Source organism: Python bivittatus, unplaced genomic scaffold (assembly GCF_059951505.1).
Source record: "Python bivittatus isolate LINGU-HERP-01145 unplaced genomic scaffold, Pbiv_v1 ctg000020_np1212, whole genome shotgun sequence".
NCBI classification, from domain to species: domain Eukaryota; kingdom Metazoa; phylum Chordata; class Lepidosauria; order Squamata; family Pythonidae; genus Python; species Python bivittatus.
In genome coordinates this window covers 20,472,554-20,488,815 of record NW_028277030.1, presented here as the reverse complement: position 1 = coordinate 20,488,815, position 16,262 = coordinate 20,472,554, and the positions used below count along the sequence as shown (strand labels likewise).

Here is a 16,262-nt window from a genome sequence, read left to right as displayed (position 1 = left end):
ATAGTGCCCAATGTCAAACCCATTTCTTGTCCTTTTGAGTTGTAAAATGAATAAGCTCTAATGGGTAATTCATTATAGAGTATATGCTTACTGCTCTTGGCTTTTAATCTTGTTGCATTATAGTCACTTGCTATTATTTACAGCACAGCAGTTTAAGCTGTTAGAAGACTACAGTCTGACTATCTAAAAATAAAACAAAAGCTACATGAAATGAATCCACGTGTGCTCTCTACTGCCATATGTATGTAACATTGGAATGTCGCTAGTTCCCATGGGCAATCAAAGCTCCGCCCACTTTTGTGTGCCAATCAACCACTCACACCCAATCACTATTTTGATTTGAACTGATGACCCAATGAAGAAAGTATCTTCCTGTATAACAAAAAGCTTGCAGCTGTTGCATTGCCAACGAGCGCTAAGACAAGCAACGTGATTTTAGTTTGAAAATAGAGAAAGGGACAGGGCCTTGGACCACCTTCTGAGTATACTGTAGGTGCAAGTTATCCCACCTGAGCTGTTATCCAAATTCTGCCCCAGTTCACAATTCTCACGTGGATGTTAAAACCCTCACACGTCCCAATGTGAGAGTTTCAAAATAAATATGGACATGAAGTTGCTATCGGCTATAATGGCAGGCCAGTCCTACTGTTCTATGAGACATGAAACCAAAAATAAAATAAAATAAAATAAAAATCTGCACTTGATGTTTTTCCCAGGCAGTTGGGAACTGTAGGTGAGCTATTTTGAATATAATTTTAATACAGAAGAAAAGCAGTGGAAGTGTCTCAGACAAAAAGTTTTAGATACAGTCTATTTTTATAGATAAGAAAACTCAGCTGGGGGTGGGTAGGGGTTGAAACGTACTTCCTTAGCATAGCAACACTACAACTAATTATCTTGTTTATGGCGTCTGTCTTTTATTAGTAGTCGTGTTGTGTACCAGAAATATCTCAAGTGATCTGAAGAAGCCTCTTAACTGAGCGCCATAGTATTTGCTTTATCCTAAGCTAAAGCCAAAGTACAGAATTAGTACTGGGGAACTAAGCGTCCGCTGGACTTGGGCCCATTTACATCTGAAAGCAGGAACTCAGACTTCTATGAGAAAGGAACCAGTTGCTTCCCCACCCCCTCTTAAATCCATTCCTTACTTTCAAAAAAAGGCAACAAAAGGGAGAAAGGAGAAAAAGAGAATGAGCTTCACAGTCCTCCAGGGCCAGAGTGACTTTTTACCATGCCTGAAAGTGTAGGATAATGCAGTCAAAAACTCACAGCTCCTGTATGCCTAGACACATGGAAGGAGGCAGAGACTCTGTGAGGTCACTTCCGTTTCCTCCTCCACCATGCTTTCAAGGGGAAAGCACATGTCTGAGCTATTCAGAGACTAATTATGGCCTAATTTTGTAATTCACTTAATACCTTAAATTTGCTGTTTAATTGTTGCTAGTGTAACTGCTGTTCCTGAAGAAAAACTACTTTATGTGAGTAAATGTTAATTTTGTCTTATTTCAGAAGAAAACTCTGATCATTGTTTTTCGAGGGGATAAAAGGGGTAGCACCAGGTATAATCCCATGCCCACAGAAAGAACAGCATGAAAGAAGAGAAGCCATGGTCACATAGGCTATACTGGAGCTTCTAATGAGATCTTCCCTCTTCTGCAAATAAAGATTTTATCAGATCAGCTGTCAGAAAATTAAGATTAGCTCTTATAAGGAATATCATAATTCTTCATTATTTAATCAAGTATGAACAATACCCTTAAAAATCATTAGGAATGTGTTACACAGGAATGTAAGTCATTATCGACTTTGTGATCAGCAGATGTCAAGACATGAGAACAGATAGAAAAGAGGGAGGAACTTGTTATATAGGTTTATTACTATTATTTTGAATGACTGAAGGCTGCCATGGGCAGGAGAATTTATGTTATTACTTTACACCAATGGTCAGAGCTGGAATTTCAAGGAACTTGCTAGGCAGCAGGGCATATGGTATATCTTGTCCATACAACGCAGCTTCAAAAGCAAGGATTCACACCCCGTCACTTAAAGAGCAGGGCCCCTGATCACAACCCAGGTGTCTTGAAGAATCATCACCAGCCCTCTCCCTGCCTTGGAGTCATGGCTGCTGAAAGACCCAAAGCTGGTAGGACAAATCTCAGAAAAATCTACTGTATAACCCTCCTCTCACTCAACTGAATTTTGGTAATCCATGATAAGACAATTACCATCCTCTAGTCAACTGACACTACACTAATTGTCTGGAATTTTTCAAAGGATCACCTGGGTTCAACTAATGGTTCAGCTAGGGTACCTTCAAGGACCTATGGCTTTTAACCATGTGAAAACTAGTTCTCACAACTTCCATGGCTGGAAGGATGGGTGGGAAGCCTCCAGGTTCTTACATTTCTTCCCTAGATCATGCCAATATAGTTGTAGCTGATTGCACATTTGACACCACATGGATTGACAGGAAGAGATAATTGTCAGTGGATTTCATACGTTTTGGAAGCTACTGTGTTGCAGTCTTGATTCTTGCTCATGGTAGACAGTAGCTTTGGGGGCTGATGAGTCCAGCAGGCACACACTTGTAATTTAATTAGCATTTTGTTTATATTCTTTGTAACCTTCTTTGGGAAGAACATTATCCCGAAAGGTGGGATATAAATAACTGTTGTAGTAATAGCAATACAAACAGTATATTTGTTATTTCATTCTTTTGTGTTTATTGCTGGAGTTAAACCATTATTGCATTTAAGCACAGAGCAGGCCTGCCCTAACAAAGGGTATCTTAATGCTTTAATTGCATTTGTCATCTGAGTGGTGAGTAGTTATTGTAACTGTGAGCAAGACAGCTATGGATAACAGTTGCAGTTAATGCATGAGAAGGAAACTCAAGCATATCCACAGAACGTGAAAGGCATCATCAGGTTCTTGTGGTGAAATATTATTTCTGAGCACTGTTTTATGAAATGTAAATTCTAAATTATAGGGATATTATGCTTCCTTAGGCTCTAGATGTGCTTGGCTATTTTCAGGTGCCAGTTTTCAATTGTATCTTTGCAGCAGGTGTTAACTCTGTCAAGGTTACACAGGACATAAATGATTCTGGTGACTGAAGAAGATCTTGCTAGTTGAACAGCTGAGAGGACCCTTCTGTAAATTAGGGTTTGTTTTGCTGGAGCTGAATCTTATTTCATGCAACCCTCGGCTCCCTCCGCCAGAGTCTCGCCTCCTGATATTGAAATGATTTGTAGCCTTCTTACATTTCAAGGACATAATTAAGAATGCTAATTTAAGTTGATATTCTTGATGATAAAGAGCAAGGGTAGGAGTACTTCATGCATTTTAAATAACTTTTGCCTCATCTATAAATAAAAGCAATTTATAATTTTGGCAAATACTTAAGGATGAAGTCTTTCTCTTTGCAGGATGTGTAATTATTTGTGGATAATCCTTCAGGTTGAATGAGAAAATATAGCCTAAAACACTTTTTACCAGGAAAGATAACATATGCTTTCGACAGGGAATTGAACAGGACTGTGCACTAGGGCCATTAGTTTTTTTTCTCAATTACACATTAATATCCTCGGAAAGTAAGTTATTGTCCTGGTAGTGCCTCCTAAGAATTATTAAGGCTTTTGGTAGCAAGGTCTTTAATTAATGGCTTGTTTTCCTTTAAACCAATATTATATGTTATTTTGATTGTCAACTGATAATCTAATACAAATGCTGATCTATAATTTTCTAATGAATATGCATCCTCCAGTCCTGTATGGATTCAGTTACTGAAGGATAATTAGGGTATGCAAGATGAATTAGAAAGTTTCTAAGCACTTTTCTAGCTGTTTAATGCAATAGTTTACAAGAGGCCTCTTTTTTTTTAAACCCTTTCCTTTAATTTGGTATTTCAGAACTATATGTATATACGAGAAGTTCAGCCTCTTCCATGGAATTGTTGTTTTAGGAGTAGGAATCCTGTAAGATAACATTGAGTATCATAGCATCAGATATGCATTAAGCCAGCTACCACCGAAGCTGTACTTTATACAAGGCTTTCCATGATGGAGAGATTATGGCGGAAAAGGAATTTGGCCTTTTTTCTGTTTTTTTTTCAAAGCCCAATCACGTATTGATTTCACTACCCTGTTTTGAGAACTAAGGGTTCATAAGCATATAGACTCTGTGAACCCTTATTCACAAACCAGTGTAGTGAAAACATAAACACATAGAACTGCCTTATGCAGTTAATCCACTGACCTTGAGATCAGGGACTGCAGTGACAGGCAGAGGCTTTCCAGAGTTTAGATAGATGGTGTCTCTGGCTATTTGGAAATGTAAAATGTGGTCTACCCTTGAGCATGGATCTCATTGTACATTTAAATTATACGGCCTATATTATGGAATGGAAAATCTGATCACCCTTTATAGAATCTTCAAAGTGGCTTGACAGTCTAGAATCACCACAGTATTAAAAAGTTAAAAGTTCCTTTAAGTTGAACTTGACTCCTGCTGACTATGGGGGCACATGCATGCAGTTTTCTTGGCAACAATACGGATGTGTTTTGCTACTGTCTTATTCCAGGAAGCTTTACAGCCCTGCTATTCCTGGTGGTCCCTCATTCAAGGTCTAACTTCACCTCACCTGACTTCACTTCTAAGCCCAAATAAGTTTGGCCAGTTCTGTCAATCACTGAAATAATGCAGTAGTGTACATATCCATTTCTATAACAAAGATAATGTGGAGATTTTGGAATGACATTTTTTTTTAGTATACACGTGACATTAGTGGTCAATATGTGATTAAAATTAATCATATATATTATCCTTGTATTTTTTAAAAAATTCTTAATAATGACTGTGTTTATATGTTTACTGTTTTATAACTTTGTTTTTACGCCACCCAGAGTCACTTTTTGTGAAATGGGCGGCCGTATAAATTTGATATACAAATAAATAAAATTAATAAGAATCAGTGAAATTGTGACTAAATTGCCCTTGGTTGAGAGCTTATCCTGGGATAGTTTATTCATCAAAAGAGGCTTAGACTTAGTGACTCACTCTAGAACTTGTAGCCAATTCCATACATATGTTAATTGAATAATTAATTGTTAATTAATTGTTAAGTGTTAGCAAGTAAATATTAATTTCATTTGTTCTGAATGCACTGCCAATACATTTTTTAAAAAATTTAGTATACTGTATATAAGTAGCATGGCAGTGATGATCTAGATTCTGATGCAAATTAAATCAGAAACTTCCTGTTGTGGAAGATCTGGTCTGACAGCTGGTTGATCTCCAGATGTGTTGGAATGCAGTTCCCACTATGGCCTGGGATGATGGGCATTTTAGTCCATCACACCTGAAGCCACCAGATTGGAAAAGGCTGATTTAAGGTATCAGTTGCCACCATACCAGGCATACAGATGAATGGAGAGGAATGTTGCAGCAAGCAGGACATAATGGTTCATAAGATGAACGAGCCAAGTCTTGCTGTTGATAATTAAGATAAGGTGGTGCATTCATTATAGGAAACAGCAGTGCAACAAATTTGCAGTGATAAATAACTTGCTACTGGGGAAAATAAATGTCCTGGTGGTTGGGGTTTATCATTTTTATATTGACGATTTATTAAATGGAACACAGTGTCTTTGTTGTGCGAAAGAACTGCTGCATTCAGGTGTCACCAACTGTTTTATCACACCAATAAAAAGGCAAAAAGATTCCAGCTATTTTGTTAACCCTGTTAAAATAAATTAATCTTTTAAAAATATTTTGCTTCATCTTCGAATCTAGCTTACTTGCAGTTCTTTGGCTCATATCATGCATTCTAATTCCTTGAACAGTTCAGCAGCACCATTTTCCCTCTAATGCTAAGCTGCAATTTCCATTCAGTACTTCTCTCTTTCTCTCTCTCACCTCTTCTTTTTTTCCCTATTTTTTTCTTAACTTTTGTAAAAGTATTACTGCTAGTCAGATTGAAAAACCATCTCCAATTGTAACTGAAATCAACCAGGAAATGGCTTTCTTTTACTTTAAACTGAGAGTGAAACCAAGCAGGACTGCATCATTTTATAAGAAAATAGCCCTGCTCTGTGGGCTTCTTTGCCACACAGATCTGGTGTCTCATTGACTTTCATCTGTGTTTCCCTCAAGAATATCACTCTGAGGAAGAAGGTATCATTCCACTGTGATTTCAAATACTCATTCAAGCAGAAAAGGAACTGATACAGCATTTTGGCCATAAAAGGATTTGGCTTTATACCTAGGGAAAGTCATCAACCACAGGATACTTGGAAATATATTTAGATTTTGGTGACCCAATTCACAGCCTACCCCTATTTTTCCATTCTTGATGGTTCTAAAGTCTGGTGCTCTATTTTTTTTTTTTCCTAATAAAGCTGCTTTGAACGACAATGTTGTTGCATAATCTTCGACTACGGACTTTAAATTGTTACATGGGCCACTGTTTTTAGATGACAATGTGTTTATGAAGTTCAAGATGTGGTAAGCAAGCCCTGCTGAACTGGGGACCTTCCTGCTCATGGGGAATTGATTTCATCCCTGATTTGATGCAATTGTTGCTAGTAATTTCTATCTTACTTTTCTGCATAGCTGCATTTGGGGTGACCCCATAGTTGTACGGTCATAAAATAGTTTGGATTTTAGAAAGGCAACTGATCCTGTAGGACAGGTAATAGCTCTTTAGAATCTGACATAACCTCAGTGTATGGCCCCTTTGCCTACTGGAAGCTTACATACAACAATACACACTGAAAAGGCCTCTTGCAGGGTATGGGTCCAAGGAATGCTGGTTACACTGTAGATCTTTATTTATGACTTTAGCCCCTCTGTCAGAGAGCCAGTGCCAGAGGCTAGAGGGTACTTCTCTTCATTTGTTCTGTCCAAGAGAAATCTGTGCAGACATAAGCATGTATTGTTAAAAATGGGTTCTTAGGAATTATGCACATTGCTACAGAATGAAATCGCACAGCTATCCACTTTCAACTTGGTGCATGGCCATTCAGTTGCACTAGGGAAGGACCACCTAGCTTATGCTTTCACTATGCACACCACACACACACGGAAGCAAGCAGGTGCTCCTCTGACAAATTAATGAACCTAGAACCATAGACTTCCCAGCAATGCATTTGTATAATTTATTTGTGTTTCAATTTCTCCAGCCAGTTGTATTCCTATTTAAAATCCCTCCTAGGAACAGGGGAAGGGTAGTAGCAAAATGGAACAAGGGAAAATATTGCATCATCTTTCCTGCTTCTTGTCTGGAGGCCTATCTTAGTCACATATTTAAATACAAGGCATGGAGTTAGATCTCTGGAGTTTATACTAAGGATCAAAATATGTCATTTGATCCTTAGTACAAGCTCCAGGGATCGAACTCCATGCCTTATTTGCAAGAATGGATTATTAGTTTAAGGCAGGGGTGTCATTTGGCCCTTGGACTGAGAGTTGACTAACAATCAGCCTTGTGTTACTCATCTTTCATTCACTCCCAAAAGCTTTCCTTATTTTTTTTAAAGGAATATTTGTAAGGAAGACTAGTACATATACCTGATCATAAATTTCATTAGCAGAGAAATCAGGAATATATTTTCTTTGAATTAGTGAAGGTCTTCTCAATTGTGATTTCCTTTTATTCTAGTAATGTGCTAACACCCAATAGCTCTGTATTATGATTGAGAATCTCAAATAGAGCTGCTGTGCGCCAAAGGTTATCTACAGACTGATGCATGATTGTGCATAAGACTGCTTGTATCCTATAATATTTAAAGTTGGAATGGGAAGATATAGCAAGGGGGAGGGCAATGGAGAATGTGGTGCCTTGTGTTGTTAATATTTTATTTGATTTTTTAAAAAGCAATAATAATAAAGCCAACATGATAAATTAGTGGCTGAGTGGTTTATTCTATGGTTTATAACTGAACCCATCCTTTTCTGCAAAGAAACAAAGGCAGAGTAAAGAAGATCATGGCTCTGGTTTGCATAGAAATGTGAAATGCCTACATTGCTAAGAAAGGAGGATAGACCAACAAGCAATTGACAGATTGGAGAGCAGCTGAATCTGTATCTTTTTATATCAGTTCAGTGGTGTCATCAGTAAAGATCAAAGGAAGAGAACAAATCTTTTCTTGGGTGGATAAAGATTTTTTTTTTAAGGGGATAATTATTATGCAATGAGTTTATTAGATTGACAGAGTAAGAAAGCATGTGTAGAAGAGTCAGCCATTCTTACCTTTAGCTCTCAGTTGGATGCCTTTTCTGTTTGTTCAATCAAAGTTTTCTTGCCGTACCCATCTGATCCAGGTGGGGCATAGTGTACTTCACCAGCCATTGTATTCAACCATTTTGGAGCACATCATCCCTGAAAAATAAAAATCTGGCTTTCATCTATGTCCTGGTATGCTCATCAGCATCCATTACAACCACAATGATGAAAACATGACCAAAAAGTGTGAGTTGTGATGTTATTATGCACATTTTGTCATTACTACTCCCCCCTGCCCATGCCTTCTCATTGATGCCTGTAAGTGCAACCATATTTCTTTCTAATATTATCACTAAAATCCCTTAAGGGATCATATTATTGATCCCCTATTCTTAGATAAATCTGGCTCTGTTAAGACCACTTTGACATATTACTGTTTAGAAGTTGCAAGTTATGTACATATAAATCAGCCTCATTTCTTAAAATGGGTGTCCCTGGGGACAGTCAAATTTTGCAAGATGGGGGATGTAGCAATGCAGTCAAAGCCCTGGCCCTTTTGGAAGTATGTGTGATGTTGGTGCATGTACAAAATGGGCAGGGCTTTGATCATGATGCTGTGCTTGCCATCCTGCATGTTTCTGAACCCCCATGAAATCTCCCCCCCTCCCATGTTTTGCTGCTTCTTAGGGTGGCAATGATTGGTTGCATTTCATTCTTGATGCACTCTCAAATTATTATTATTATTATTAGTAGTAGTAGTAGTAGTAGTAGTAGTAGTAGTAATATTTACTGTCTTTATGTTCTGCCTTTTTTCTGAAAAGTCAAAGCAGTATATAGGGGCCTTGCCCTAATTCTATCTCCACAACAGTAACCTTGTAAAGTAAATTGGGCAGAGAGGTTAATTGGTATAAAGTCCCCCAATTAGCTTTGTGATTCAGTAGAGGCTCCAACCTGGATCTCTCTGTCCAATCCAAGCTCTTAACTGCTAGTGTAGCAACTGTGTAATTCAACACCTTCACCATTAAGGTTCAATAAAGTACTCTGTGTAACTCAAATGTGGAAGCTAACAAGAATTTATGAGCAAATAAGACTCCCCCACATGTTTAGCAAAAATAGGACTGGAGAAAAAACTTTGAATCCCTCAAGATAAAATGTGTCTGTCTGTGTGGGAGGGGTTTTTTGAGAATTCACGCTAGTATTAAAAATGCATCTCAACTCTGTTTAAAGCCTCAGTGTCTGCTTTGAGTTTCTGGACTGTGATATGGGCTAAGCATTTCCTGGGTCCTACACATTCAAGAGAGGGATTGCCCTGCTCTGATGGCCTTTTAGCTGCCGAACAAGACACAATGCTTTAAATCATTTTTTTAATTCTATGTGGAAAGAAACAATGAAACTGTTGGAGGGAACCTCAGAAATAACCCCATGCAAATTTAGCATCCCTTATGGCAGAGTTGGACAATATTTGACTGGTTGGAAACTGTACTTGGAAAAGAATGAGGAGCAATACAGAAGGGAGGGCAGTAATTCAACATGGGCATAGCCTTGTCAGAAACATGGCAGCATTATTATGGCAGGTTTTGGTTTTTCCCCTTTGGTTTTTCATTATGTTATGCCCATTGTAAAATGTCCTCTACAGTTTCTGGGTATTTCTGGCCTCAATGTTCTGCCATTCTGCCAGCTGGGGGCACTTATGATTAGAGGGGCTGCAGATGGTCCTGTGACTTCAGGCTCTACATTTGTGATCTGTAATCATGAAAAGCTGCTGGCTATTAGAGGAAAATCTGAAATGGAGAGTAAACCCATGAACTCAAACACTCCTCATGACCTGATTTGTTAAGGTGTTAGACTGAAGGAAACGTCAGGAGGTTTCACCCTTCCTTTTTAAACAGACCTGTGAGTTCAGTTCCCCCAGACCATTCAATGGATGGGAAAAGGACTATCCCTGGAATATGAAAGCTAGGCATCTTTGCCTGGAATTGTTACTATGAAAGACACTTTCTGCAATTTATGTTATTTTTTTAAGCAAAGCTAGGACTTTGTAGCTAGTAACAAAGCAAGTTACAATTCCATTAAGGAGACTGAGGGATGATTTACCCTACATAACTTCTTTTGCGGTGTAATGTTATCAGTGGAGAATTAAAGTCTTGTTTAAGCCTTTCTCGAAGTTTGACTTGAAAGTGGATTGTGCTTTTAGCCTGAGTGTGTACATGCACTTTTAAAAGGATCAGTAATGACTCTTCCAAAATATGGACTTTATTTTTCTTGGCTTCCATGAAGTAGCTCTCTATGTTTTGTTTTGCACAACATTTCTAATATCACACTCTTGAATTTGGGCTTTTATGCAATTTGAAGTCCCTTCTTATAAGAATTCCCTCCTGAAATGTATAGGCAGTTTATTTAATGCATTAATTCATGTGCCTTCCAATTCCAGAAATAATGAAAATAGCATATGTGGGTTTGTGTCCTGCAGCTACAGCCTGGCCCAGGGGATCCTGAGCTGCATTATGTTGAGGAAAACAAATGTGAATAAAAACTCAGACAATAAAGCTAGGGGCTAAGCTTCATCCAAGGTCACAAATTATTTATGAACATTTTATATTAGAATGGAGAAGTTGTTTTTCCTGTCAGCAGCTACCATAGTATGATGGCATCTGTCCCAGCTAGATGGCACTGTGGTATATCAAATCATCTAAGCCTGCCTTTAGAAGTGACCTGCTTTACTATGTGCTCCATCATGCTCAGTGTTTTATTTTCTGTTTGGAAAGAAAGAAGCACCTTATACAAAAAGATGCCGAGGCCCAGGTCTTTCTCATTTAAGTTGTGCCTCTGGATTGGACCAGGTATCGGTTGGACATTTGTAAATGTTCCAGCAGCCAGATTTCACTCCACATCTTAATTAGTCAGAAAAGTAGTCAAAAAGAGATGGGCAAAAGAAATCAAGGGCATACATAATTGAGATATACACACCCCTGTTTAGCTACAAGGCAGAGGAAGCAAAGAGGATTTGCACTACATGGAGGGTAGAATGGACAACATGGTAGTTGGCGTGCTTCAATAATTCACCTGTTTTCATTTCCCATGGTATCTTGCCTGCTCTAGGGTCCAATTTCTATACAGTGTAATCTCTGTTGCAAATGCAAATTCTCCATCAGCAAAATGGAGTAGAGGATCTCAGGGTATGTGCTTATGAAGATTTTATTTATAACTTTATTAATTAATGTATGGCCTGGCTTTCTGCAATAGTGCCTGAGAGAGCCAGCCACAAAGAAGATAAAATAGAAATTAAAAATATTTTAAAATATGATTAACAGAATGCACACCTAGCCAAATCAATGAGAGAAATGGGAGAATATCTATAAAACTGTGTTAGCATGAATTGTAATGGGGTTCTCTTTCCTTATACAGTAACACACAACTATCCCAACTAATGATAGGTAACGATGAGGAGCCAGAACTCTGAACACGGTACATATTAACAAGAAGGAGAAGGAGAAGGAGGAAGGGAAGAAGGAGGAGGAGAAGGAGAAGGAAGAGGAGATGTTGTTCACAAGCTGGCTTCTTTCAGAACAATGAGTGCACGTATGCTATTTTGCTTTTCTGCCTTTCTCATGGGCATTTGGTTTTACATCCAAAAAAGCAGGGGGCAAAGTAGAATTGAAACTGTGCGGAAATAAGTAATGCCATTGCTAGTTAACATTGCTTGTTGAATGTGTCTATATCCTGGTTTTTATTTTAAGGCAAAAAATAGCATGCAGGATTTTCTAATTCTCTCTACTGTATCCTCACACCAACTCAGTGTGAGCACTCCGAAAGAGAGTGATGAGTTTATGATCATGGTTCTGTGTGTGCCTCTAAGTGTGCACATGCACATGAGTGTGCACTTGGAGAGAGACACTTCTAGCAGAAGCAACATTCCCACCACATAAAAACAACATAAGCTAATAGCTGCCTTGTTTTCACACACACAGCAGAGTTCTGTGTAGGGAGGAAGATCAGACTCCAACATAGGCAGGAATGGTTTTGAAAAAGAAAAAGATTTCTGAAACACTCCAAAGAGTTGGATAGCCAAGAGCAAAATAATAATTAAAAAGAAACCCTATAATTTCTTATTTCCTTAAATATAATTTACCTAAAATTAGGCTTCTCAAAATTCTATACATTTCAAAGAAAGAGATTTTAACTGCTCTTTTGAAATCAATTAGACTTAAAGGTACTTACATCTGGATGAACTATACAAAGTGTATGTTTGGTATGAGGGTCCCCAGGTAATTTTCGCTGTTAAATGGGCCAATCCTTCCAGAGATCCTTTGTGATTTAATTGGCCTGGTGCTATTTATATAGCATTGTTTATTGGCTCAAGTTTTTTTTTTTTAAAGGATCTTCATTTTAGTAAATATTTATTGATTCTTTTTGTAGTTGTTTCATTTATTTGTATACTGAGGATGTTTTAATTACGTATTGATTATGCTGTCCACCGTTAAGGGACTTGCAAATCATCGAGGTATAGAAATTAGATGAATGAATATGTAATAAATAGATACATACTATTAGTATACATACTGTACAGGTTCTGCTGCAGTCAAGAATGAAAGAGATTGTGGCAACAATTGAGGATATTTATCTGAAATGAAGACAGTCCTGAATTTAAGATTCTCCTCTCCCTCAAAAAAAAAAAAAAAAATTAGATGAAAAAATGCTTATTTGCCTCTTTTACCATATTCTCAGCTAATGTAAGATGTTCCTTCCATTTTAAAAATAAATTGTTTAGATAGCGTGAGGAAACCTGCATTAGAACGTTAAAAGCAAAATACATATACAGCAGCAGCTTTAGGCCCTGAATTTCAAGGAAATGGAAAATAGCCACTGTAAACTGGGTGGGGTATAATAGCTCCATCATTCAAGTCAGAGTACGGATTTTATTGTTAATATAACATATTCATAAAAGTGACTTGTTTGTTAGATTTGCTTCAAGACAAAGGGACCACAATGTTACTACACTTCTAATAGCCCTAATCCAGAGAGAGAAAAATATAGAGTAAAGAGAATTAATTTTCCTTAGGAGGAACTATGAAATGCCCCAAAACCTCAGATGAAAATGATGGGCTGTGGGAAGTGTGAATGGTCACTTTGAAAGTTAATCTGAATACTTAACAGTCATGCTGTAATAGAGGATTAAGCAGAGGTATGCAAAATAAAGGCATCATGAGGAACACCTAGGTGGTACTCTAGACATCTGATCTCTCCTTGAGATTTGTCTGTAGTTCCTTGAAGATTTCTGGACAGCCAGAATACCTTCTCAAATGCACTGTCTGTGCAGAGACTTGGCAGTCAGGTCACCATTTATGCACATCTGTAATGCTTTGAGAACAGTACTCCAGTCAACGGACAACATACACAGATAGTGTAGTGGTAAAACTGCTAGAATTCGACCTAAGTTCCCACTCAGTCAAAGAGCTTATTGAAAGCCTTTGGGCCAGCTATTCTGTCTAAGTCCAACCTCCCCACAAGATAGTTGCTGTAGGGATAAAATTAGGAGAGACTGCAATGTACACTGAGAGAGTTATATAGGGCATGCTTTGCCTCCAATGAATGCTCGTAACTCCACCTGGGAGTTACCCCTTTTCCATCCTTATTTCTTGCCAGATGTCTTCCCTGTCCATATGTATCCAGTTGCATGGACAGGTGTGTATGACCTGGAGCCAATCTAAAAATGCTTTAACCAAAGTGTGATGTCTGCATAGCAGACAAATGCACTATTGCTGTTGCTATTTGAGGAAATAGTTATTTCTGGTACACTGTTTTTCAGATGAATGTAGCTCAAAATTTCACTAAAAAATTCCAGACATCGGAGAATAAAATTTACAAGCACCTTCTTGTTCATAAATAATAATTAGCTCAATCAAACGGTCAAATTCAAGCAGATGAACAAATAGAGAAGAAACACACAAAGCGATAAAACATGGGGAAGCAATCAATCACTTTTACATTCTTAATGTAAGGACCAATAAGCTAATTCTAAGTAATTCTAAATACTCTAAGAGAGAGAGAGAGAGAGAAGGAAATTGTGTTTTCCACAGGGGTGCAAAATCTACTGCCATAGCATAAAATGTGGTCCCCCAAAGTCACCAATGTATTTTCCAGAGCTGCTTTATAATTTTCCATTGATTACTAATTTTTAATGAGCTAGAAAGATTAAAATAATCAAATACATGGATAATAATTATATATTAATTTACATCCTTTACATACAGATTAAATGTAATGTTTGTCTCCCACCTCCCTTCAGTTACTTTGTTGAACGCAGTGTTTAGCAAGTCACTAGAAGGCCAAGTGTGTCTCTTAGCCCGAACATTTTCTGCACCAGAAGTATTAAAGGATGGGTGGGAAATATCAGAAGTTGCACGTCTACATGGATCTGGGCAAGCTTCCATCCAAAAACAGATGGAAGAGAGCCGGTATAAACTGACCAGGACCTTAAATAGCAGAATTGAATTAGCATGAATTCCTGATTTGATTATTCTGGCTCCTGGTCCAAAGGCCAAAAAGTTGTCGGGGTGGTTTCCAGGCAAGTGCCAAAAAGGTGAAAAAGAAGGTAGTCTGCCAAGTCATGCTACCTATGAATCTGAAAATACTTTATTAGGACAGAATGCATCCTTAAGGCAAAAGAAGTAAGACCAAAATGAGGGCTTTAGCCATGGATTTAGTCACTAGCCAAATGATCAGGTTAGGTAAGGTCTTCTGGAAGAAGAAGAATCGCAGGTTGAATCAACATGCTGATACAACAAGGAGGCAAATCAGGAAAAGAAGAAAAAACCGTATGGGAAATGAGACAATATTTTCTTTCTCAGCAAAAATGGGCAGAAAATTGCATACTAAGAGTTGATCTGCCACCAAATTTAGGCAGAGCCATCCTGAGGACTATGGCCCACAGACTAAGGAATCCCCACCCTGATTCAGTCCCTTTAGACATGCTCTCAGGTTTATCAAAGATCATCAAAGAATCAAAGATGAAACTATAGTCATTCAAGAATATGAGAAATAATGAGGGCTATTGGTAGATGGAATGTATTTCAGAATTGGAATATGGTTTATTATACATTTTTCCTATTTTTTTTTTCATGCAGATGCCCCGATCACAAGGTTTATATCCTGTTTCAGGCTGTCCACTAGCATGTTGGGAAAATAATCAGTCCTGGAACCATCATCTCAATAAGCAGATTTTCTCCAGAAAGGCTTTTATTCTGGATATGGCTTTGTATATGCTGATTTTCACGCCAAATTCCAAAAAGTGACATAAGTGAATATGATACATTAATCACCTTAAATAAGTCCCCTAAACCAGCCTTCTATAAGAGGAGCAGGCATTCCCAATTATACTATATTCATTAGATAAATAACTGGAAACAATTTCATGAATTAAAAATAAAAAAATTAATGTCACAAATACTTGGTCTCCAGAACCATTTAGGTGGTGGAGATACCGCATATAGATGAGATTGTTGTCACCTGGAGAAGTACCTAGAAGTTACTGCAATCTTTTTTTTTTTAATACAATGATTGCTTGAGATCCTTCCATTTTGAGATGCGTGTAAATGAGATATTAATATTTTAGAGCAGTCATTAATATTTTAGAGCAAGTACAGCAGCAGACTTCACCAATAGAAGTTTATGGAAACATGATTGCAGTTTACAGATAGAAATGCATACCTTTCCTATGAACAGATCTCACCATAAATAAATGAGACACAACTGCCATATGGCCATTTTTGAAGGATTAGGAGAAATCATTCATCTCTGTATTTATTTACGCAAAAGGATGTCTTATTGCTAAACAAAAGAGATTGAACCCAGGCTTTTACAGAGGTGATGACAGACAGACAGACAGACAAACAAAGCCTGTTAACAGTTTAATGAAAAATTGGTTATGACCCCTTGATGGTTTCAGTTAAGAGTCTGTAGAATAATATTTCTGAACATCAGCAATTGGTAGAAAATAACTGGGGTCTACAAAATAGCCTATTTCTTAATTTTAAAAGAA

At 37.7% G+C, this 16,262-nt stretch overlaps 1 long non-coding RNA gene across 1 annotated transcript in view; it reads left to right on the top strand.

Annotated features, from left to right (window-relative positions):
- Positions 1-11,635: 11,635 nt before the first annotated feature.
- LOC148216997 (uncharacterized) overlaps positions 11,636-16,262 on the top strand; it is a 67,170-nt gene continuing 62,543 nt past the window's right edge. The window contains exon 1 of the long non-coding RNA XR_015797808.1: positions 11,636-11,803. This is a non-coding gene — a long non-coding RNA (uncharacterized LOC148216997). The remainder of the gene's footprint in view (positions 11,804-16,262) is intronic.